At 36.2% G+C, this 17,939-nt stretch overlaps 1 protein-coding gene across 8 annotated transcripts in view; it reads left to right on the top strand.

The window, feature by feature from the left end:
• Window positions 1–17,939, top strand: part of LOC149548289 (phosphatidylinositol N-acetylglucosaminyltransferase subunit P-like) — a 170,276-nt gene that overhangs the window by 6,474 nt on the left and 145,863 nt on the right. For 4 of the 8 annotated variants that reach the window (XM_089792362.1, XM_089792352.1, XM_089792361.1 and 1 more), the window contains one exon: window positions 13,354–13,568. The exons of the other annotated variants lie outside the window; for them this stretch is intronic. The gene's annotated coding sequence lies outside the window, so the exon portion shown is untranslated. The remainder of the gene's footprint in view (window positions 1–13,353; window positions 13,569–17,939) is intronic. 8 annotated transcript variants of the gene reach the window in all.

The raw sequence follows: 17,939 nt of genomic DNA, 5'->3' as shown, positions 1-17,939 counted from the left end.
TCAATGGTATTAGACAATTTTGAGTACTGTGATGGTAGAAATTGCAAATAAATTCCACCTCTGAGACATAATGCAAAATGTATTGGCTTTCATGTCAGATGAATCATGATGACACTGATTATACTACTCCTCTCCCAGAAATAACTACGCCACACAATGATGTGGATAGTCTTCAGATATAAATGAATACATTTACCCGGACCCCCTTAAAAATCATAAATAATGCTTTTAAATAGATGAAATAAGAAATTAAAATGCTATAGGTAGTAAGGAAAAAACATGCTACACACAGTTTGTATTATTTCCATTCTCTTCATGATAAATGTTCCATTCTTAATTTCATCCGTGTTTTGTGAGAAATATAATTCATGTATTGTTTTGTTCACTTATTTGTACTTCAGAGAAAAATAATTGATGGGTGTGAACATCTTGATTGATTTTTGGGGAATTGAAGTAGAGGATTTTAATCTTGAAGAATCAGGGAAGTTTTGTTATTGTCCTAATATTAGGTAGTTTCACTTCTATTTTCAGAATCCAATTAGATTATCAAGACTAAAGTATATCCTGCAAGGGATTTTGCACAAAAGAAAGTTCTGTTGAGGCCTGTAATTTGCTGGGATGAGCATCATTGTACGGAGTCTTTAAATTCACATGTGCTATAACTAGGCACTATCCAATACTTAATTTACAATTTGCAGAGCATGCAGCAAATACCTTGGAAACTGCCTCTGTATAAAGAGTCAATTGAATATAACTTTTTCTTTGTTGGAAATTATGTTGCCGACCTTATAATGTTGAAATTTGGCTTTGATTTAACCCTTTTTTATCTAAACTAAACTGGTATAGATGAGGACCTGCAAATAGAAATGCAATACAGTATTAGAATCTGCTTTCTTACTCTCTGTCAATCAATACTCAATGTGATTGCACCACCTTGCAGTCTTTGGTAGACTGAAAGCTGCATCTCAACCCGTGTTTTAAAAATGGATCATGCAAATGGCTTTCTTCTGGAGATCACATTGTTCTCTAGATGGCATAGTTGTTATTCTTGTTGTCCAATTTTATTATTAAGTCCCTAGAGTACTTAAAGTTAGCTTGAGAAAAGCCCAAGTGGATTGCATGGCAATCATACAGATGGTGATGTTCTGACACAGGGCTTGCAAGGCCTACTTGGAACAGACGGTGAAGAATTGCAAAGATATAGGGGGAAGAAGGTGGTCATTGTGAGAAGCCTTCACACTACTATCATTTTTAATGTTTTGAGTTTCATAAGTCCTTTGGATTACCAATGGATAATCAAGGTGGCATTCAAATAATAGATAGGACTTAGTTGCCGATTTGTGACAAGAATCCGATTCGGGCACAGAATTGGATCCGTGGATTTTTTATTTTCCCAATTATGATTCGTGCATATATATATATATATATATATATATATATATATATATATACACTAAAAAATAAGAGAAATATACATAATTCTAAAACTAAATCATTTCATAGTATGCATCTATGAATCTAGTATACTTGAAACTAAATCATTTCATAGTATGCATCTATGAATCTAGTATACTTGATCAATGACATTGATAATTAATCTATTTTCATGATTATAAAGAAAATCAACACATTCATGATTATAGATAGTAAATGAACTTGCATTGTGATTTAGAGTGTTGTTTTTAGGGTTTAGGGCCTTTACCAAAAAAAAATAAAAAAATAAAATGAGGCTGGGCCCACTTTTTTGCAAATTTTTTTGGACCCTGCTACGGATTCACGCGGATCCGCGCGTGGATCCTCAAGGATCCGTAATCTTGCTTGTGGATCCGTAAGGATCGCGCGGATCCTTACGGATCCACAGGCAAGATTACGGATCCTGCCTGGATCCTCAAGGATTCATATGCGGATCCGGATCCGAATCGGACCCGAATCCGGATCTGAGGGTAAATGCATGAATCCGGTAACTAGGAGATAGGATAATCAAGTTAGCATTCAAATAATAAAAGGTTCACCATAGACATTTTAGAAGCTCAATACAATGGATACATAGCAAATTAACAAAATTCAAATACACATAACAAAAATGCCCAAGTGCTCTAAGTTCCAGGCATGAAATCAAAATGACATAAATAGAAGTCCAGCTAAAATACTAAACACTAAATAGTAAACCATAATATAGAAGTTCAACTCCATAATCATATGTCCCTAATAATCAAATCAATACTTTTGTAGCTACAAATAGTATATGCCAAATATATGGCTGTCCTCTAGGAATTTAAATCAAAGTTAGAGTCAACCTCTGAGTCACTAGTAGGGTTAGGATGAGTGTCCTCATCCAATGGAACCCCGAGAACTCCTGGAGTCTGACAATACTAAACACTTTACTGATCCTATAGCTGCAATACACTTTGAAAAACCATTAACTTCTCCGACTATCTAGAGATAAGGTTCTTCCTCTTGACTGATTGGATGAAGTTATATGTGGACCAATTCCTCTTTGAGCTAATGTAGCTCTATCCATCTTCGCCTTTGGTCTAGTAAAGGTTGGACCAAAAAGGTTGACAAAGTCAAGCCACTATTGACGAATTTTACTAGCATCATCTGCATTGTATATTTTGCAAGGGCCTTGAAGAAGCCCTCCTTCAACTAAATTGAACAAATAAAAAACATATTAATTTGCAACCTTTACAACCTTTGCAACTTGCTACTTCACATTTTGATTTAACTAAACAATTTCAAATTTTAAAATTGAAAACTCGAGATTTCAGATTTGAGACTCGCCTTCTCATCCCTAGATGGAATCACTCTCCCAGATCTTGGTGCATACCATTTAGGACTGACAACATAGGCTGCCATATAGAGTGGAGTGTTATAATGTTCCACTGCATCACAATGGGCCTAAGATGCTCGTCGTAAAATTTCAAAGTAGGGTCTCTAGCGTGAAAAACATGCTTGATCTGCCCAAACATTCTATCAAATGTTTTATAAATCTCTCTAAGGCTAGGATAATTTGTATCAACATATCTAATGACCCACACAATGGGCTCAATAAAGGAGAAAATGTATTTTTCAAATGCAAGCAAGTTACAAGTTGGAAACATCATAAATATTAAAATTCTTATTTCTTAAATAACAAAATCAGCAAATGCTAAAACAAAAAATAATTTTATTAAATCAGCAATAACAATTTTCCAAGTTTGTTCTCTCATTGTGGTCCACCAACTATCATCAAGGATTCTTTTTTTCACACTTTTTCCATCCGAGGTACTAGATTCATGCCATCAATTCTACTCTGCATTGACCATCATGGATTGTAAGTTATTTTGGACCTCAAGCATCCTCTCCAACAAAACAAAATAGCTAGCATATCTAGTCTCCACAGGTTTGAGGAATTCTTTCTTGAAAAATGTCCTAAAAATGCAAGAGATATGTTATGATTACAAATAAACATTCGCCGATCTCTAGCCTCATACATCATAGCCTTTATCCAATCACTTGTCTAAAAAAATGTGCCTATAAGTATTCTCCACCATTAATGCAACTGACTTACACACTCAGGCTTAATGAATCACTACTTGCACAACATTTGAAGTACCAACTTCTTCTATAGAATCTTTCAAAATCTGAAACTGGAAGGCTGCATCCTTCCTTTCTCTTGAATAATCTATAGCTCTAGAAAAATAAAAGCATGTTGAGCTAGTGACAATAATATTGACGAGTGGCCAATCTTTGATATCGGTCTACCCATCCATGATGACGGAGCACCCTTTACTCATCCATGTCTGCTCCATATCCTTCATTGAAATGCTTACTTTTGAATATTCTTTATCAAGAACAGTGGTGTGGAGTTTTGTCTCTCTAGGTGATAGAAATGAGGGGCGAACATCATAGGTATCTTTGCACATTTATTTATAATATGAGGAACATGACACATGGAATGGTATGCCATGAGCACAAGGAAACCTACCAATAGATTCTTCAGCCTTCTTTTTTGCTTGCAAATTAAATAACTCAGCAACATTGGTTTCTCTTTTATTCTTCTTCCCTACTAGAAGGTTCTTTTCCTTTCTAGTAGAAGTGTAGGTAGGTGTGACTGTTTCTTACCTAGTAGAGGGTTCACTCAAAGCTTGCAATGTTTGCAAACTAGCTTGCACATGTTCTATTGAAGCCCCTGATCTTAATGCCTCCCCCTCTATGTGCAATCTAGTTGCCTCAATTTTTTCTACTTATGTTATACCATTGGAACTTTTGATCCCTTGACCACCTACCCACAAAAGATGGCAATAAACTCTAGTATAGCTGCCAAAATAATGTTTTTGCACAAATGGCACTCCCATTCCCTACTACCCTCAGAAATTTTGTTTTCTTATCTTTGTCTACTCTTATGGCAAATTGAAGGAGAACTTTCTTGAGGTTGAATGGGCCTTTTGCATGCTTTTTGATGGCTTATAAGGGCAATCAAATGTGGTAGAGGGTGCTGGCCCTAATACATTGACGCTGAAGTTGAAGACCCCCCATGGCATCCCTAGTATTACATTTGTTTTCTTTGAGGTTGAGTTTGTTGAATTTTCACTTCAATACTATTACTACTACCACTTCCCTCACTCTCACTGCTGCTCCTCATCATTATGAAATATATAACATTGCTGCAAGTTGAAAAGAAAAGAAAATTTATTCAAAATGCCCTCTTTATATGTTACACAATGCAAAACAAAGGTAAAACTAAAATGAAATGAAAACAAATGGCCATGGCGCATAACCAAATGGAACATGAAAGACATACTTGGAATGAAGAATATTTTATGTCAAACCCTCCTCTTGCAACTCAAAAATAAAAGCTTTCTTGCTGCTCCTCTATCTTTTTCTTCTTGCCAAGAATGGTTGAAATGAATGAAACTTCACCTTTTTAGCCTCCAAATAGGGTTTGGTAATTTTTAATTAAGACTAATACCCATGTGGAGCCCGCCCATTTAAAAAGGAAAAAACATTTTAAATTAAACAAATGACATTTTTTCTTGTTGGGAAATAGGGGAAGGATTTGGATACCAGGGACGATCAAGGGATGGCCTAAGCATCCCTGATACCCAAATCCAGGTCGTCACCAGTACCCAAATCTGCCCCCAAGTTTCTTCTGATGCCCAAAGCGGCCTTTCAAAAACATCCCAATTTTTGACAGAAACGAGACACTGAAATCCCACCTCCCTATCCCCATTTCATACTTGGGACAGGAGTGGGGGTTCCAAGGTAGGGGATGCATGCCCGTGAAACTATATCAAATCTCCAATGTAGCCTTCTCCCTTTATATACCCCAAAGTTTGTGGAAGAGTGATGGTATGTAGACAAGAGGTTTATGTGAGTGGAGTAGTATGAGAGAATAGAGTGGCACCAAAAGAAAAGGTACAGAGGTGTCTTTGGTCTGTTTAAGGACATATCTACTAAAAGAGGCAATTAATAGTATGAAGGTGTAGTTTCCTTCCTGCGCTGGAATTATAGGCAAACTACAAATCACCAAAAGAGGAAACAGAGAAAAGAAATGAGAAGAAAAGTTAGAGAAGACGATTTTAGGGAAACTACGGTGACTTTCAAATATATCTTTGCCTTTGGGCATCACTTCCCAGGTTATGGGAGGGTAATCTAATAGTAGCAAATATCCTTCTTTGGAATTTGCTAGATCACGGTGGGGTTCTTGCCACTAATAGATTTGCATTATACAAAATATGAATCTACACATTCAAATTAAATTCACTTGTGAGCCACAAAGGAAGTGCAAGAGTCACCACTTGGAATTCCACCTTTAGATGTGTCTATGGGGATTCAATTGTGGATCTCCATCTTGAGAACCCTATGTCCTTTCTATTTGAACATAACCCCATTGGCAAGTGTCTTGACAATGTTTCAATTAATAATTATGATCAGCAATATTTCCTATAACTTTGATGTTACATCCCAAAATTTGACCTAATTTTAAATTTATTCATAGCCGTTAGACTGAATGGATTTTTCTTTCATGGTCATGTGAAGTTGGTAGTTATTTATATCCATTGTATTAACTGTTAATGAAGATGGTCATTATCCATTATTTTTCATGTGATGTTTAGCAGTTGCTTGATTTTGGAATTATGGTTAATAATTAAATTCTTTAGAATTTTTTAATGAAAATTATTATGGAACTCGTTATTATCATGGAAGTATTGCATGGGTGATTGCAGGAGAAAATGAAGGGGGGAAGCATTGCTAAACGGAATCAATGGAATGGGATACTAGCTTAGTCTAGTCATTAGGTTGATAGGTATGACCTTAAATTGCCTTGTTAAGGACCTAGCGACTTGAACTTCAGGATACAATTGAAGGACCCGCATGAGCTATTAAATAAACAATTTAAAACGTAAATTAACTTAACTAAAATATAATGCGTACCTCAAAGGTTTTGATTGATCTTTTCACCATATTATTATAATATATACCTATGTACATACACATAGATATAAAATAAAGTGACACCATAATATATATATTTTTAATAAAATGATGCCACCTCACAAATATATCTACGTACATGTAGATAGATTTAAACCATAATTATTTTCAATTTATAACCTTCAAATCTTCTTCCATCCTTTTATTCTTTTTCTTGCTTGAAACCGATTGAACACTCAGCACATTTATTTGGGGTCCAAGAGCCAAGAGATTTTTTTTATGTTACGGCTTCTTGGAAGCCAAAAAGACTTATTATCTCTTTATATTTTCTATTTCCAAGCACCCGACTTCCATTTTCAAGCACTCGACTTCCATTTTCAAGCACCCAACTTCCATGTTCAAGCACCCGACTCCCATGTTTATCACCCGTCTTCTTCCAAAATTCCGACCATGTTTATCTTAGCACCGATATCTCTGCAGTTATCATTATCCTTCCACGATTTCCTAGTTTATACTGATGTTCTATTTTAAATCATGAGCAATCTTCATACTGGTATTTGTATTCAAGATCTCTCTTGCAAAGAGTGAGGCGGATTGATTAAGTGTCCAACAAGACATCATCTTTCTTTCCATATTATATTAGGTTATGTGGTTAACTGAAATGCAAGTATTGCAATATGTTTTCTTCATTAGTTGTTACTGCATTCTAATTATATAACAATAAGCTATAGTTTACAACATGATGCAAATCATTTTACTTAACATCATAGGATAGACCAACTCTAAGTTAGTGTGTTTATGGCAAATAAAAGCCAAGAAACCATGTTATGAAATCATGATTTATTTATGCCACTGGAATCAGAGTCAAATGATATTTTCTGCAAGTCTTGAAGAACACATTTTTCAAATCACAGATTGCGATAAGCTGGAAATATAGTGTTCATGAATCAACAGACAGAGCTGATTGCTCTGAGATCCGAGCACCTAGGACTCACTGGCTATATAGCCATGAAAATGGTGAAGAGGTGAGATGGAATATGCATTGACATAAAAATAAAAATCAGATATGATACAATAAATATAAAATAATTTCATTTAATAGCTCATGCTCGTCCATTTTATTGTTCCCCTATTGTCAAGTCGAGTGGTGGTGATCGGGTCACTGAACCCATCAGAAAACCTTGGCCAAGGTCGTTTTAAGGCATGTTTGCCATCTATGATCACTTGATGTCAGTGGTGCCAATTATTCAGACATGTCTGTCTATAACTGTGCGGACATTCTAAACATCAGAATGCTTAGGTGGCTAGACTAAAAGTATCCCAAGCCCGATTCTAGGGTAGGGAGGGTTTTTCTAATTCAATAAACTGTGTGGGGATAAGTATGGTCTGAGGTTGGGAGGTTAAGCCTAAGTCAATGCTTCTCCTCTTATCGAAAGCCAAGGCTTGCACAACCAACTAAAGACTCATCGGATATTACTTGTATGTTTTCCTTTTTTTCATGTTAAGCATTTACCTTACTTGTATGAAAGATAGTTAATCATTATTATAGTTATTTCAGTTGATCATTGTTACAGTTAATTCGGTTAATCGTTATTCTAGTTATTACAGTTGATCATTTATACAATTATTTTAGTTAATCGTTATTGTAGTTATTTCAGTTGATCAATGTTACAGTTATTTCAGTTAATCGTTATTATAGTTATCACAGTTGATCATAGATACAATTATTTCAGTTAATCGTTATTATAATTATTTCAGTTAATCGTTGGTAGTTAAAAGCAGTTAATGTTCCATGAAAAGGAATTCAGTTATTTATTCAATAATTTGTTGGGGAAAAACTCTTTATTGATCGTCTTATTTTGTTATGAAAAACTGTTTGTTACATTTGACAGCAGCATCAATGTCCATGTTAATTGTTAACGGTACTAGTGTCTAATATCTATGCTACTGAACATCATATTGATCAAGAAAGATACATATCACAATAATGATAGAATGCAAATGATCAGTGATTATATGAAGATTACTTATCACAAGTATAGTTATCTGAAAAGATAATAATGATGACAGCAATCTCTTGTGTTAGATCTTTAGCAGCTTATATGTAAAAATGAAAATTCCCAAAGAATTATTTCAAGAATACAAATTTGTTTCCAGATGGAGTAGTGACAACATCCAGTGATAAGTAGAAATGACAGCAGGTCAACAATGGCACTGACATTGGTGTTACAATAATAATGACAAGTCAAAAGATATCATAATTATTTGACATTTTTGTCTAGTAATGACTGCTAAGAATGCATAGATAGTGACAACAGAATTCTTAAAGGCATCAAGAAGAGTCACCAGTTATAAACAGTCACATTCCCTATTCACAATGTTCTAAAACCTGATTATACCAAGTGTCCTCACAAATTTTAGATAATTAGTTTTTTTTAAAAATAGTGACAACAACAATTGCTTCTGTCCTTTGCCATCAAATCCAATTGCTATTCAAAAGAAGGTTGATCAAATAATCACAGTCTGATGCTTATATAGTAAACAAAAAGCTAATATATTGTGATATTAGCAGTAATATATTGGTGAACATTTTGGTCGAAGATATTTTGAAAAACTTGTGATATTTTCAAGAAATTGTTTGGAATCTTGCCGAGAAATCTGCTTCTATGGTCATAATCTTGCCAAATTTCATGTTCGGTGCACTAGAGGGGCTTAAGAACCAACTTTTTTCTGTTATGTATATCAAATTCCTTGCAAATAAATTTAGTACTTGCAACAAAAAGTTCTACAATTACAATATTAGTCAGTTACTAGACAATAGGTTTGTTTGGGTCAGTATATAAACCTAACCCTAAAGCCTAAAAAATTTATGCTGTTAGGGTTACTGTTAGGACATACAGAGTAACGGAAAACCCTTACCCTTAATATCAGGGTGTACTTGCTAGCAAAATATCATAACCCTAAACACTAAAAATCATCATTTAAGGTTAGTGTTAGGGTGTATTTATTATAAAAAAAATCCTTACTTTGATCCTATATGTTGATTTATTTTTGAATATTTATGGTTAGGTCAGTCATATTTTAGTTGATAGTGGTTCAAATCAAATTGAACCAAAATTTGACCTAGATGCTTTTGATGAAGAGCAGTATAAAGACCTTTGAGTTGTTTACAAATCATTGAATTATGAATTTATGAGTATTTTCAGTTTTGCCAACTATGAAATGAAGTAATTGCATATTATGTTTATTTGCAATCTTTAAAATTAATAATTTCTGATTTTGAATATATATATCCAAACCTGAACTTGTACACAAGGGAAAAAAATGTTGTACTGCCATGTCTGGTAGCCAGTACCCATAACCGCACTTGTACTAGGATTGGTGTTGTTGGTAAAATCTATATTGTAGCTGACGGGTAGAATAGTATCTGAACAGGCACGCGTGACGCTTGAGTCACCCCTTCGGGAAGATATATGTACACCGTTCGAGATGGACTTTGGATCATCGTGTTAATCATTGTATTCGGATTGTAAACATTGAGTGCATATATGAATAAAGTATCTATTCTGCGTTGTATCGAGCTATACTACATGTGTAAAGTATCTCTACCATGTACGGTAAACATTTGGCATTGTCGCCAGACGTACCTGGAACGAAGGAATGTGATGAAGATTACTGCCGAATTTGCTTAACAAAGATAGGAACAAGGTAAAAGACAAAGATGAAATACGTACAACACAAGAAGTTTTAATTTTAGTACAGAAAGCAGTAGTAGAGGCACATCCGTCACCAATGGAGATAGCCGCTCCGGAGGTAACGATAGAGCCGACTCATGAGACTCTACTAGAGATGGGAGATGAGACATTGGTACTTGATATGGATATGGACACAGAGACAGTAGTAATGGAGGTACCGACAGGCGAGGAGTTGGGGGCATCAGGTCTCTAATTGGATGTAGTGGGTTCTGATGCAGTGGTTATGGTGGATACAACACTACTAGCATCACCGGAGTGAGACAGAGAGAGCCAAACCTAGAAGCTGAGTGCTTACTTGAGTACCTAGTTCCATCGAACCTCGGCACCTCGAGTGACGTACCTGCCGACACCCACACAAGAAGCAGTTCTAGAGGAGAACCCATTACAGGAGGTTGGGCAGACACAGGCTGAGGGAGTACCACATAGCACTGTTGAGCGTATGGCGGAAGTAGTAGAGAGGGCTATGGGTGTGTAGCAGGAACATCCAGTAGCGCGGGAGATAGGGATGAGAGAGACATTTCTTGTTGATGTAGTAGCTCCAGTGACTCAGGCTCGCCAGGTGTTAGCTTTGACAAAGACTCAGGCGTTGGACTTAGTTGTGAAGGAGCTGGAGGGAGTCATATCTTTTATGAGGTTAGGATGCCTAGCTACTTTTACAGTCTGTTTTGAGGAGCAGGGATGGCCAGATGTGGAGATTGCAGAGATGCGATAGGATTGGGCCACGACGAGAGATCTCGGTATGGAGAGCCGAGTAGAGGGTTTGACTCACGAGATAGTGAAGTTATACAGGAGGTGTATTATACTCTTCGGAAGAGCTAGGCAGATCAGGTAGTAGCGGAGAGGGCTCGGGAGGAGTCAGTTGCCAGGTTAGCCTGGGAATCTGAGAGGGCAGCCCTGTTAGACAGACAGAGTCAGCTACAGAAGTTGGCAGTAGAAAAGGAACAAGTGGCAACAGGAAAGGAGAAAGAGTTGGGAGAAATTGCAGAGATGATGCAGTCAGCCTTAGAGCTTCAAATGGAGGCAGAAGTAGAATTGAAGAGTAGGAAAGAGCAAATCTACAAGCTACGGGCAGAGCTGAACGAGTTGAGGGCGCAGATGGCCACTACGCCAAGGACGCATCCCTTTGTTTAGTATTTATGCATTGATGTACTTTGGTTATTTTGAGTTTTGTTGTATTGTCGTTCAGAGACGACTTTTCTTTTGGGGGGGATGATGTTGTCTGTAAAATCTATTTTGTAGCCGATTGGTAGAATAGTATCCAAACGGGCACGTCTCGAGTCACCCCTTCCGGAAGATATATGTACATCGTCCGAGATGGACTTTGGATCATCGTGGTAATCATTGTATTCAGATTGTAAACATTGAGTGCATAAATGAATAAAGTATCTGTTCTGCGTTTTATCGGGCTATACTACGTGTGTTAAGTATCTTTACCCTGTACGGTGAACAATTGGCATGCAAGGTTTCTTAGTAACAAAACAAGCAAAAATCTAATCCTCGCTGCTGCAAATATTGTATTATATATAAACTATGTTACTAAATTCTTCCCTGGCAACCCCAAAGTCTGGTCCTGTTCTTGCAAAAGTTTGGTCCTTGTCATATTCTTGTCAAAGTTTGCCACATATCTTTGAAATCTGCCCAACTTCTCTCAAATGAACCCAACATGAATTTTGCCAGTTTTATGGTGAATTCACAAATCTGCAACAGGACCCAAGCCAGATTTGCTCCAAAATGGTTTATTTTTGAGCTTTTAAAAGTTTTTTGGGTCTATTTTAGTTAAAGTAACGAGAATCAGAATCGGCTAGGCCGCATTGAATCGTGAATCAGCCATGAATTTGAATCGAATTGGCCATGAATTAGCAAAATTAAAAATAGCCTTGAAATTTAGAGATTTTAACAATTTAGAACTTATTTCGTGCACCCTTTATTGAATATAATTTAGACACATTATAACATCACCAAATAGAATCTAACATACATAAACAAAGAACATAAATGATAAATCCATCACATACGTAAAATATAAATTTTAGCTTAAGTAAATAGAAATCATAGGATCATAATGAGTCACGACATAGATATATAGAATTATAAATGTTGTCAAATCATAAATGTATGTAAGATGAAGATCCATTAAACCAATGACATCAAATTGTAAATGTATGTAAGATGAAGATCCATGAAACATATGTCTATCTGTAAACAAAATGAAAAGACAAGTCTATTTGCTCTAGCTCTAGCTCAAGTCTATCTCTCACTTTTCCTCTCTTTTTGTCATACTCAACAATTAAAAGGCCTTTTAGAGTTATAAGAAAGAGAAATCTGAAAAGAACTCATTAAAAAAGTTGTATTTTTTTATGTTTTAAAGTTGACCAACTGGGCTGCCTGATTTTTCCAGGTGATTCATGTCGATTCATGGCGATTCATGATAAGAAATCGTTGATTCGATTCACCAATTCACAAAAAATCACCTAGCTTGAATTAAACCGCCGAATCACGTGAATCGCCGCGATTCTCGTTCCTATGATTTTAGTCAATCCAACTCTCCAACCCTAAAATGAACCACTAAAAAGGCCAAAATTGTAAAACATAAGTCATTTGGACTAAAAGATTAATATATACGGCGGTGTATTTTGCTATGTTGTACGTTGTATGCATACACATACACACACATGCACGCACATGTATATATTTTAAAAAAACATGTTTTTGTATGGACGGACCCAAAAGGAATTCGAACCCATTCCGCCCAAAAAATTGAATGAATTCTGAATGCAAATCTCAAACTCGCATCCAAACCTGAATCCGAATCGGCAACTTAGTTTGTAAACAAGGTAATTTAAGAACAATCCATATCCAGGGAGGCTGAATGCTATTTGATCAATTTAGTTCTGCATGAAGTTGATACTGAAATCATGTGTTCATTCAAATGATAAGAAATTTTCAGAAAGCTGCTTGAAAAAGCTCTAAAATCTCATAAACTTTGCTATAATGACCAAAAAGAACAGCTATGTAAATTGAGAAAATTGCCACAAAGTGAAACATTAGAACTTTATGATAAATCGAGATTAACTCATATTACAATATTTTTGTGCATGATTTTGCAATATAATTGCTATTTAGTTTGTGAAATTGTGTAAAATCAGCAGGGCTGAATTCATTGGTTTGCAATTTTTCTCAGGAAAAAATCAGTTTTTGGACTGGTTTCCAAGAAATCTGATCCTTGCAACTTTATCCTGATTATTGCTGCTAATTATATGCCATAGGAGATAAGCCACCTATCGATGATGAGGAATGTCATTGTACGTGTTCCAGAAATTGATGCAAATGATGTTCAAGTGTTGTTGAACTAACAATATATTTAGAGATGTTTCAGCCTTAATTAACCATTTCCAGGTAATCCTTTGGGAGAGAACCTAGTTTATCTTCTCCAATTAACTTTCATGATTCAGATTGTTAGATTTTGGATGTTGGCCCTCCTAATTTTGGGCAGGTTTGATTATATATTCTCTCATGCTTATTCTCCACAGTTTTCATTGTTGCTTTTACTTTTGAAATTTGTTTCTATAGCCATGTTTATGTGAATAAAATGAAAAGTTATATTTTATCAGCTTTTATTCTTATTGCATATATTGTATGCCTAAATTGATATAGAGGCCCTTTGAACTCCCTTGCATGTGAGATGATGATTTACTTTTTTTGTTCCAGCAAGCTTGAATATTCAATATATTTATCATTTGATTTTGTTTTTTTTTTTGAAGTCATGAAACCTACAAGGGATTGCAAATATATCAAGGCCATAAGTCTTGCTTGGCCATCCTCATCTGGTGCAGTGAATTGAAAAAAATTAGCAAATGTTTACAGCATGCCGAGTTCATTCACCTCATTTATATACAGGACAGGACACACTCTTGCTTGGGCATTTCGAATAATTCATCCTTTAAATGCACATGTCATGGACAAATGTAGTGGCATGCTTTGTCTTTTCTACTTCTCTCAAGGCAGAGAGATGCATGTGATGATGACAGCAATTCCAGTCTGATGGACAATTCTGCTGTGTGCAGTTCTATATGTGAGCTAAATTCTTTGGCAATGTACGCTATATATTTATATTTGTAGTTACTGTAGATGAGATTGAGGGAAATGGGCAGACAGTTGGAACATATTGACTCCTAAATAAAGAATTAAAGAAAGATCCATGCTCTACTGCCTACCAGAAAAGTAAACAATAAAAATTGATTATCTCTTACCTCCATGATGGCTTCATTTCTATGATGGATGGGCAAGAATGCTGGAATATTCATCAAATAAAAAGATCCTATGCCAAGGTGGTTGGCGCCTCCTGTATGCAAGCCAGTCCTCTCCATAGCTAGAAAACACTATGCAGAATCCTCTGGTATGAAATAGTGTGCTCTAATAGTAAGAAATACCCTAGCGAAAATTGGGGAATGTAAATTCATTTTACATTCCTCTTGGGAACTGATTTTTGTATGACTTCCCTTATATCATTTTTTATTACGATAATAGATAGCTTCTATTATTAGTTATTGGTTATCTATTTGTAATCTGTTGTAAATATTAGAATGTTTCTAATATTAGTTAGTCTATAGTTATCTGTTAGCTTTCTTTTACCTAGAATAGAATGTTTCTAGTCTTTACGATCATTTCCCAGGGAAACATCATTTTATTCTTTTGTATATATTGACCTCTCGGTCTCTATTAATATCAAGCAAGTATTTTATCAATTACATTGTAATATGGTATTAGAGCCAATTCTTTGAAATTTTTCAAAAAATATTATAGTTTCTTGTTCGAAATTATCAAAGCAATATTTTTCGAAATTATTTTCTATGATATCTGCTTCTTACAACCATTTTTCTGCAACTACCGTCTATGTTTTTTTGCACATTTTCACCATTTTTTGTGGTTTTATTACAACAAGGCTATTTTTGTTCAGAACCCTAATTTTCTATAACAGATCAATTTTTTTAGAGATTCTTGTTGGGTTTTTCGAGATCTCAATTGGGTTGTCATATGTTTTTTCTGGGTGCCTCGATTTTTGATCTGGTGGATCCAAAAACTGACAACATATTCTTTTTAGATTTTTTGAGCTCTCTTCTCGATACCCCTTCAAATTTTTGGGTCTTCCGTTTTTTGCCTTGAAGTGATCGCCTTCACAAATTTTCATGATTTTTAATTGAAAAACGTACTATGGCATCTTTGACTAATATTGTGTTTGAGGGCAATACAAAATCCAATGGTCGGAATTATGGCACTTTGAAGCAGCGGATAATAGCAATTTTTGAATTTCAGAATGCTAATCAAATTGTTCTGGGTGTTACACAACATTTGATTGCCCTTGCTACTGATCATAATACATGGGATCTGAATAATTGGGAGGCGGTGATGCTTCTCAAATTATTTGTAGCTAATGATGAGCTCTCGTAGATTCCATCCGGCAAGACAACTGCTGAGATATGGGCACATCTCAAAAATCTTCATGAGACTTATGAAAAAAACAAAGCTTTCTTCTTGAAGAACATTGTGATTTCTATTATTATGGATGAGCACACATTGCTCTAGGCTCACCTGAATAAGATTTAGGAAATCCGTGATCAGTTGCTTGCCATTGGTTGCAAGATGGAGGAAGAGGACATTGTGATCATTACTCTTAGGAGTTTACCCAAGTCCTATGAGCATTTTATCGAGACTCTCAACATTACTTCTTCTAGTTTTGATCTGAAATTCACAGATCTTTGCACACTCTTGCTTCATCAAGATTGGTGGAAACAATAGTTCGGTAGGAGTTCCAGCTCCACTTCCTCAGAGCAAGCCTTTGTATTTAAATCCTTTTAGAAGAATAAAGACAAGTCTCAGTAGTCTTCTCAGCAGAAATCCTCTGCTCCAAATTCAAAAGGCTATCGGAAGAAGAACAATGCGTGCCACAAGTTTGGTCACATGAAGGTTGAATGTCAGAAATGCTTAGCTGCCCAATCGAAGCAATCAGGTTCACAATCCAAAGTGAACAGTGCAAAGCACACTGAGTAGACAAAATCTGCCTTTTATGCCTTCATGGCTAAAATACCAGTAGATCATGTGAAGTCGTTTGCCTAGTACATTGATTAAGGTGCCTCTTGTTATTTCACCCACTGTTGAGATTGGTTCACCGACTATCAGCCTTACTCAGATTCTGTTATTTTTGGTGGCGGAGAAGAGTACACTGTTGTTGGCAAAGGCAACATTCAGATTCAATTTGTTGGTAGGAATCTCATTTTTCGTTGATGTTTACTACGTTCCAGGGATGGAACTAAATCTACTCTTAGTCAATCAATTACTATGACATTCTCCACAACTGGATGTCACCTTGAGTTCACATCAGTGTACCATCATTGATAGGGCGACTTAGTCTATTGTTGCAGTGGGTCTCGAGGATTATGGTCTTTTCCAACTTATTGATTCTAGTGATTCGCAAGACTTAGCTATGGCTGCTTGGCGGTCTTATGTTAGCACACTCTGGCATCAATGATATGGGCACTTAAATGTGCATTATCTCTCTCATCTTGCTTGGGAAGAGCTTGTCCTCGATTTGCCAGAGATTCAGACTCAACAACTTGGAGTTTGTGATGCTTGCCAGGCCGGGAAGCAACATCGCACACCTTTCACCAATGACAATTCATGGTGAGCTTCTCAGGTACTTCAACTTGTTTATGCCGACATTTGTGGCCCTATGGCTACTCCTATTCTTGGGTTCAGGTATTTTCTGTTGTTCGTTGATGATTTCAGTAGAAAAATGTGGGTATATTTTCTTAAAAAGAAATCAGATGCATTTCCTATTTTTCAGAAGTTTAAACCTTTAGTTGAAAAAGAGTCTAGAAAATCTATTATTACTCTTAGGTCAGACAATGGGGGGGGGAAGGTGGAATTTTGTGGAATTTTGTTCTAATGAATTCTCTAGCTTCTTGGATACTCGTGGCATCAAACGATAGTTAACCACACCCCACGCACCACAAGAGAATAGTGTAGTTGAACGTTGGAACAGAACAATCACCGACATGGCTCACTTTATGCTCGAACACAAAGATGTTTCGAAGAAGTTCTGGGCAGATTCAGTTAACATTACAGTTTATCTTTTGAACCGGTCACCCATAGTGGCAGTCAAAGGTAAGACTCCAAAAGAGGCCTGGTTAGGTCCGAAGCCTAGAATTAGTCACGTGCAAGTTTTTGACTCCCTTGCTTTTGTTTGGATCTCTGGTATGTCTCGCACCAAGTTGGATGCCAAGAGTTAGAAACTCATGCTTGCTGGATACAATAGTCTTCACAAAGCTTACCACTTGATCAACACTGAGACATCGCTTGTCTTGTACAGTTGTGATGTAGTCTTTGATGAGTAGCGGGGACCATTCATGCTTGGTTCTCCCGTTCTTGATCCAATAGTCCAACCTATGAAGGCTCATGATTTGGGTGTTAGGCTTCCATTAGGTCCACCTAATGGTGGGACTCCAGTAGCTCCTGTGGCTCCAATTATATTAGTGATCCCTGTACAGATACCTGTAGCTTCTACTATAGGATCACCTAGATTTGTAGATGCTTCACTTGAGTTTGATCTAGATTCTTCAAATGAGGAACCTAATCATAGAGCATCTCCTAATGCCAATTTTGGTTATTCTCCTCTTCGACCTAAGTGGTGGGCTAAGACACTTGTTGATCTTCGTGATGATGAGCTCATTGATGGGAGGATTGCTCGGAAAAAGAGAAAACCTGCAAAGT

This window comes from Cupressus sempervirens, chromosome 7 (assembly GCF_028749045.1).
Source record: "Cupressus sempervirens isolate cs-2001-9-10 chromosome 7, ASM2874904v1, whole genome shotgun sequence".
Taxonomy (NCBI): Eukaryota; Viridiplantae; Streptophyta; class Pinopsida; order Cupressales; family Cupressaceae; genus Cupressus; species Cupressus sempervirens.
Note: the sequence above shows the minus strand (reverse complement) of the source record. Positions and strands in the feature narration are given on the sequence as shown.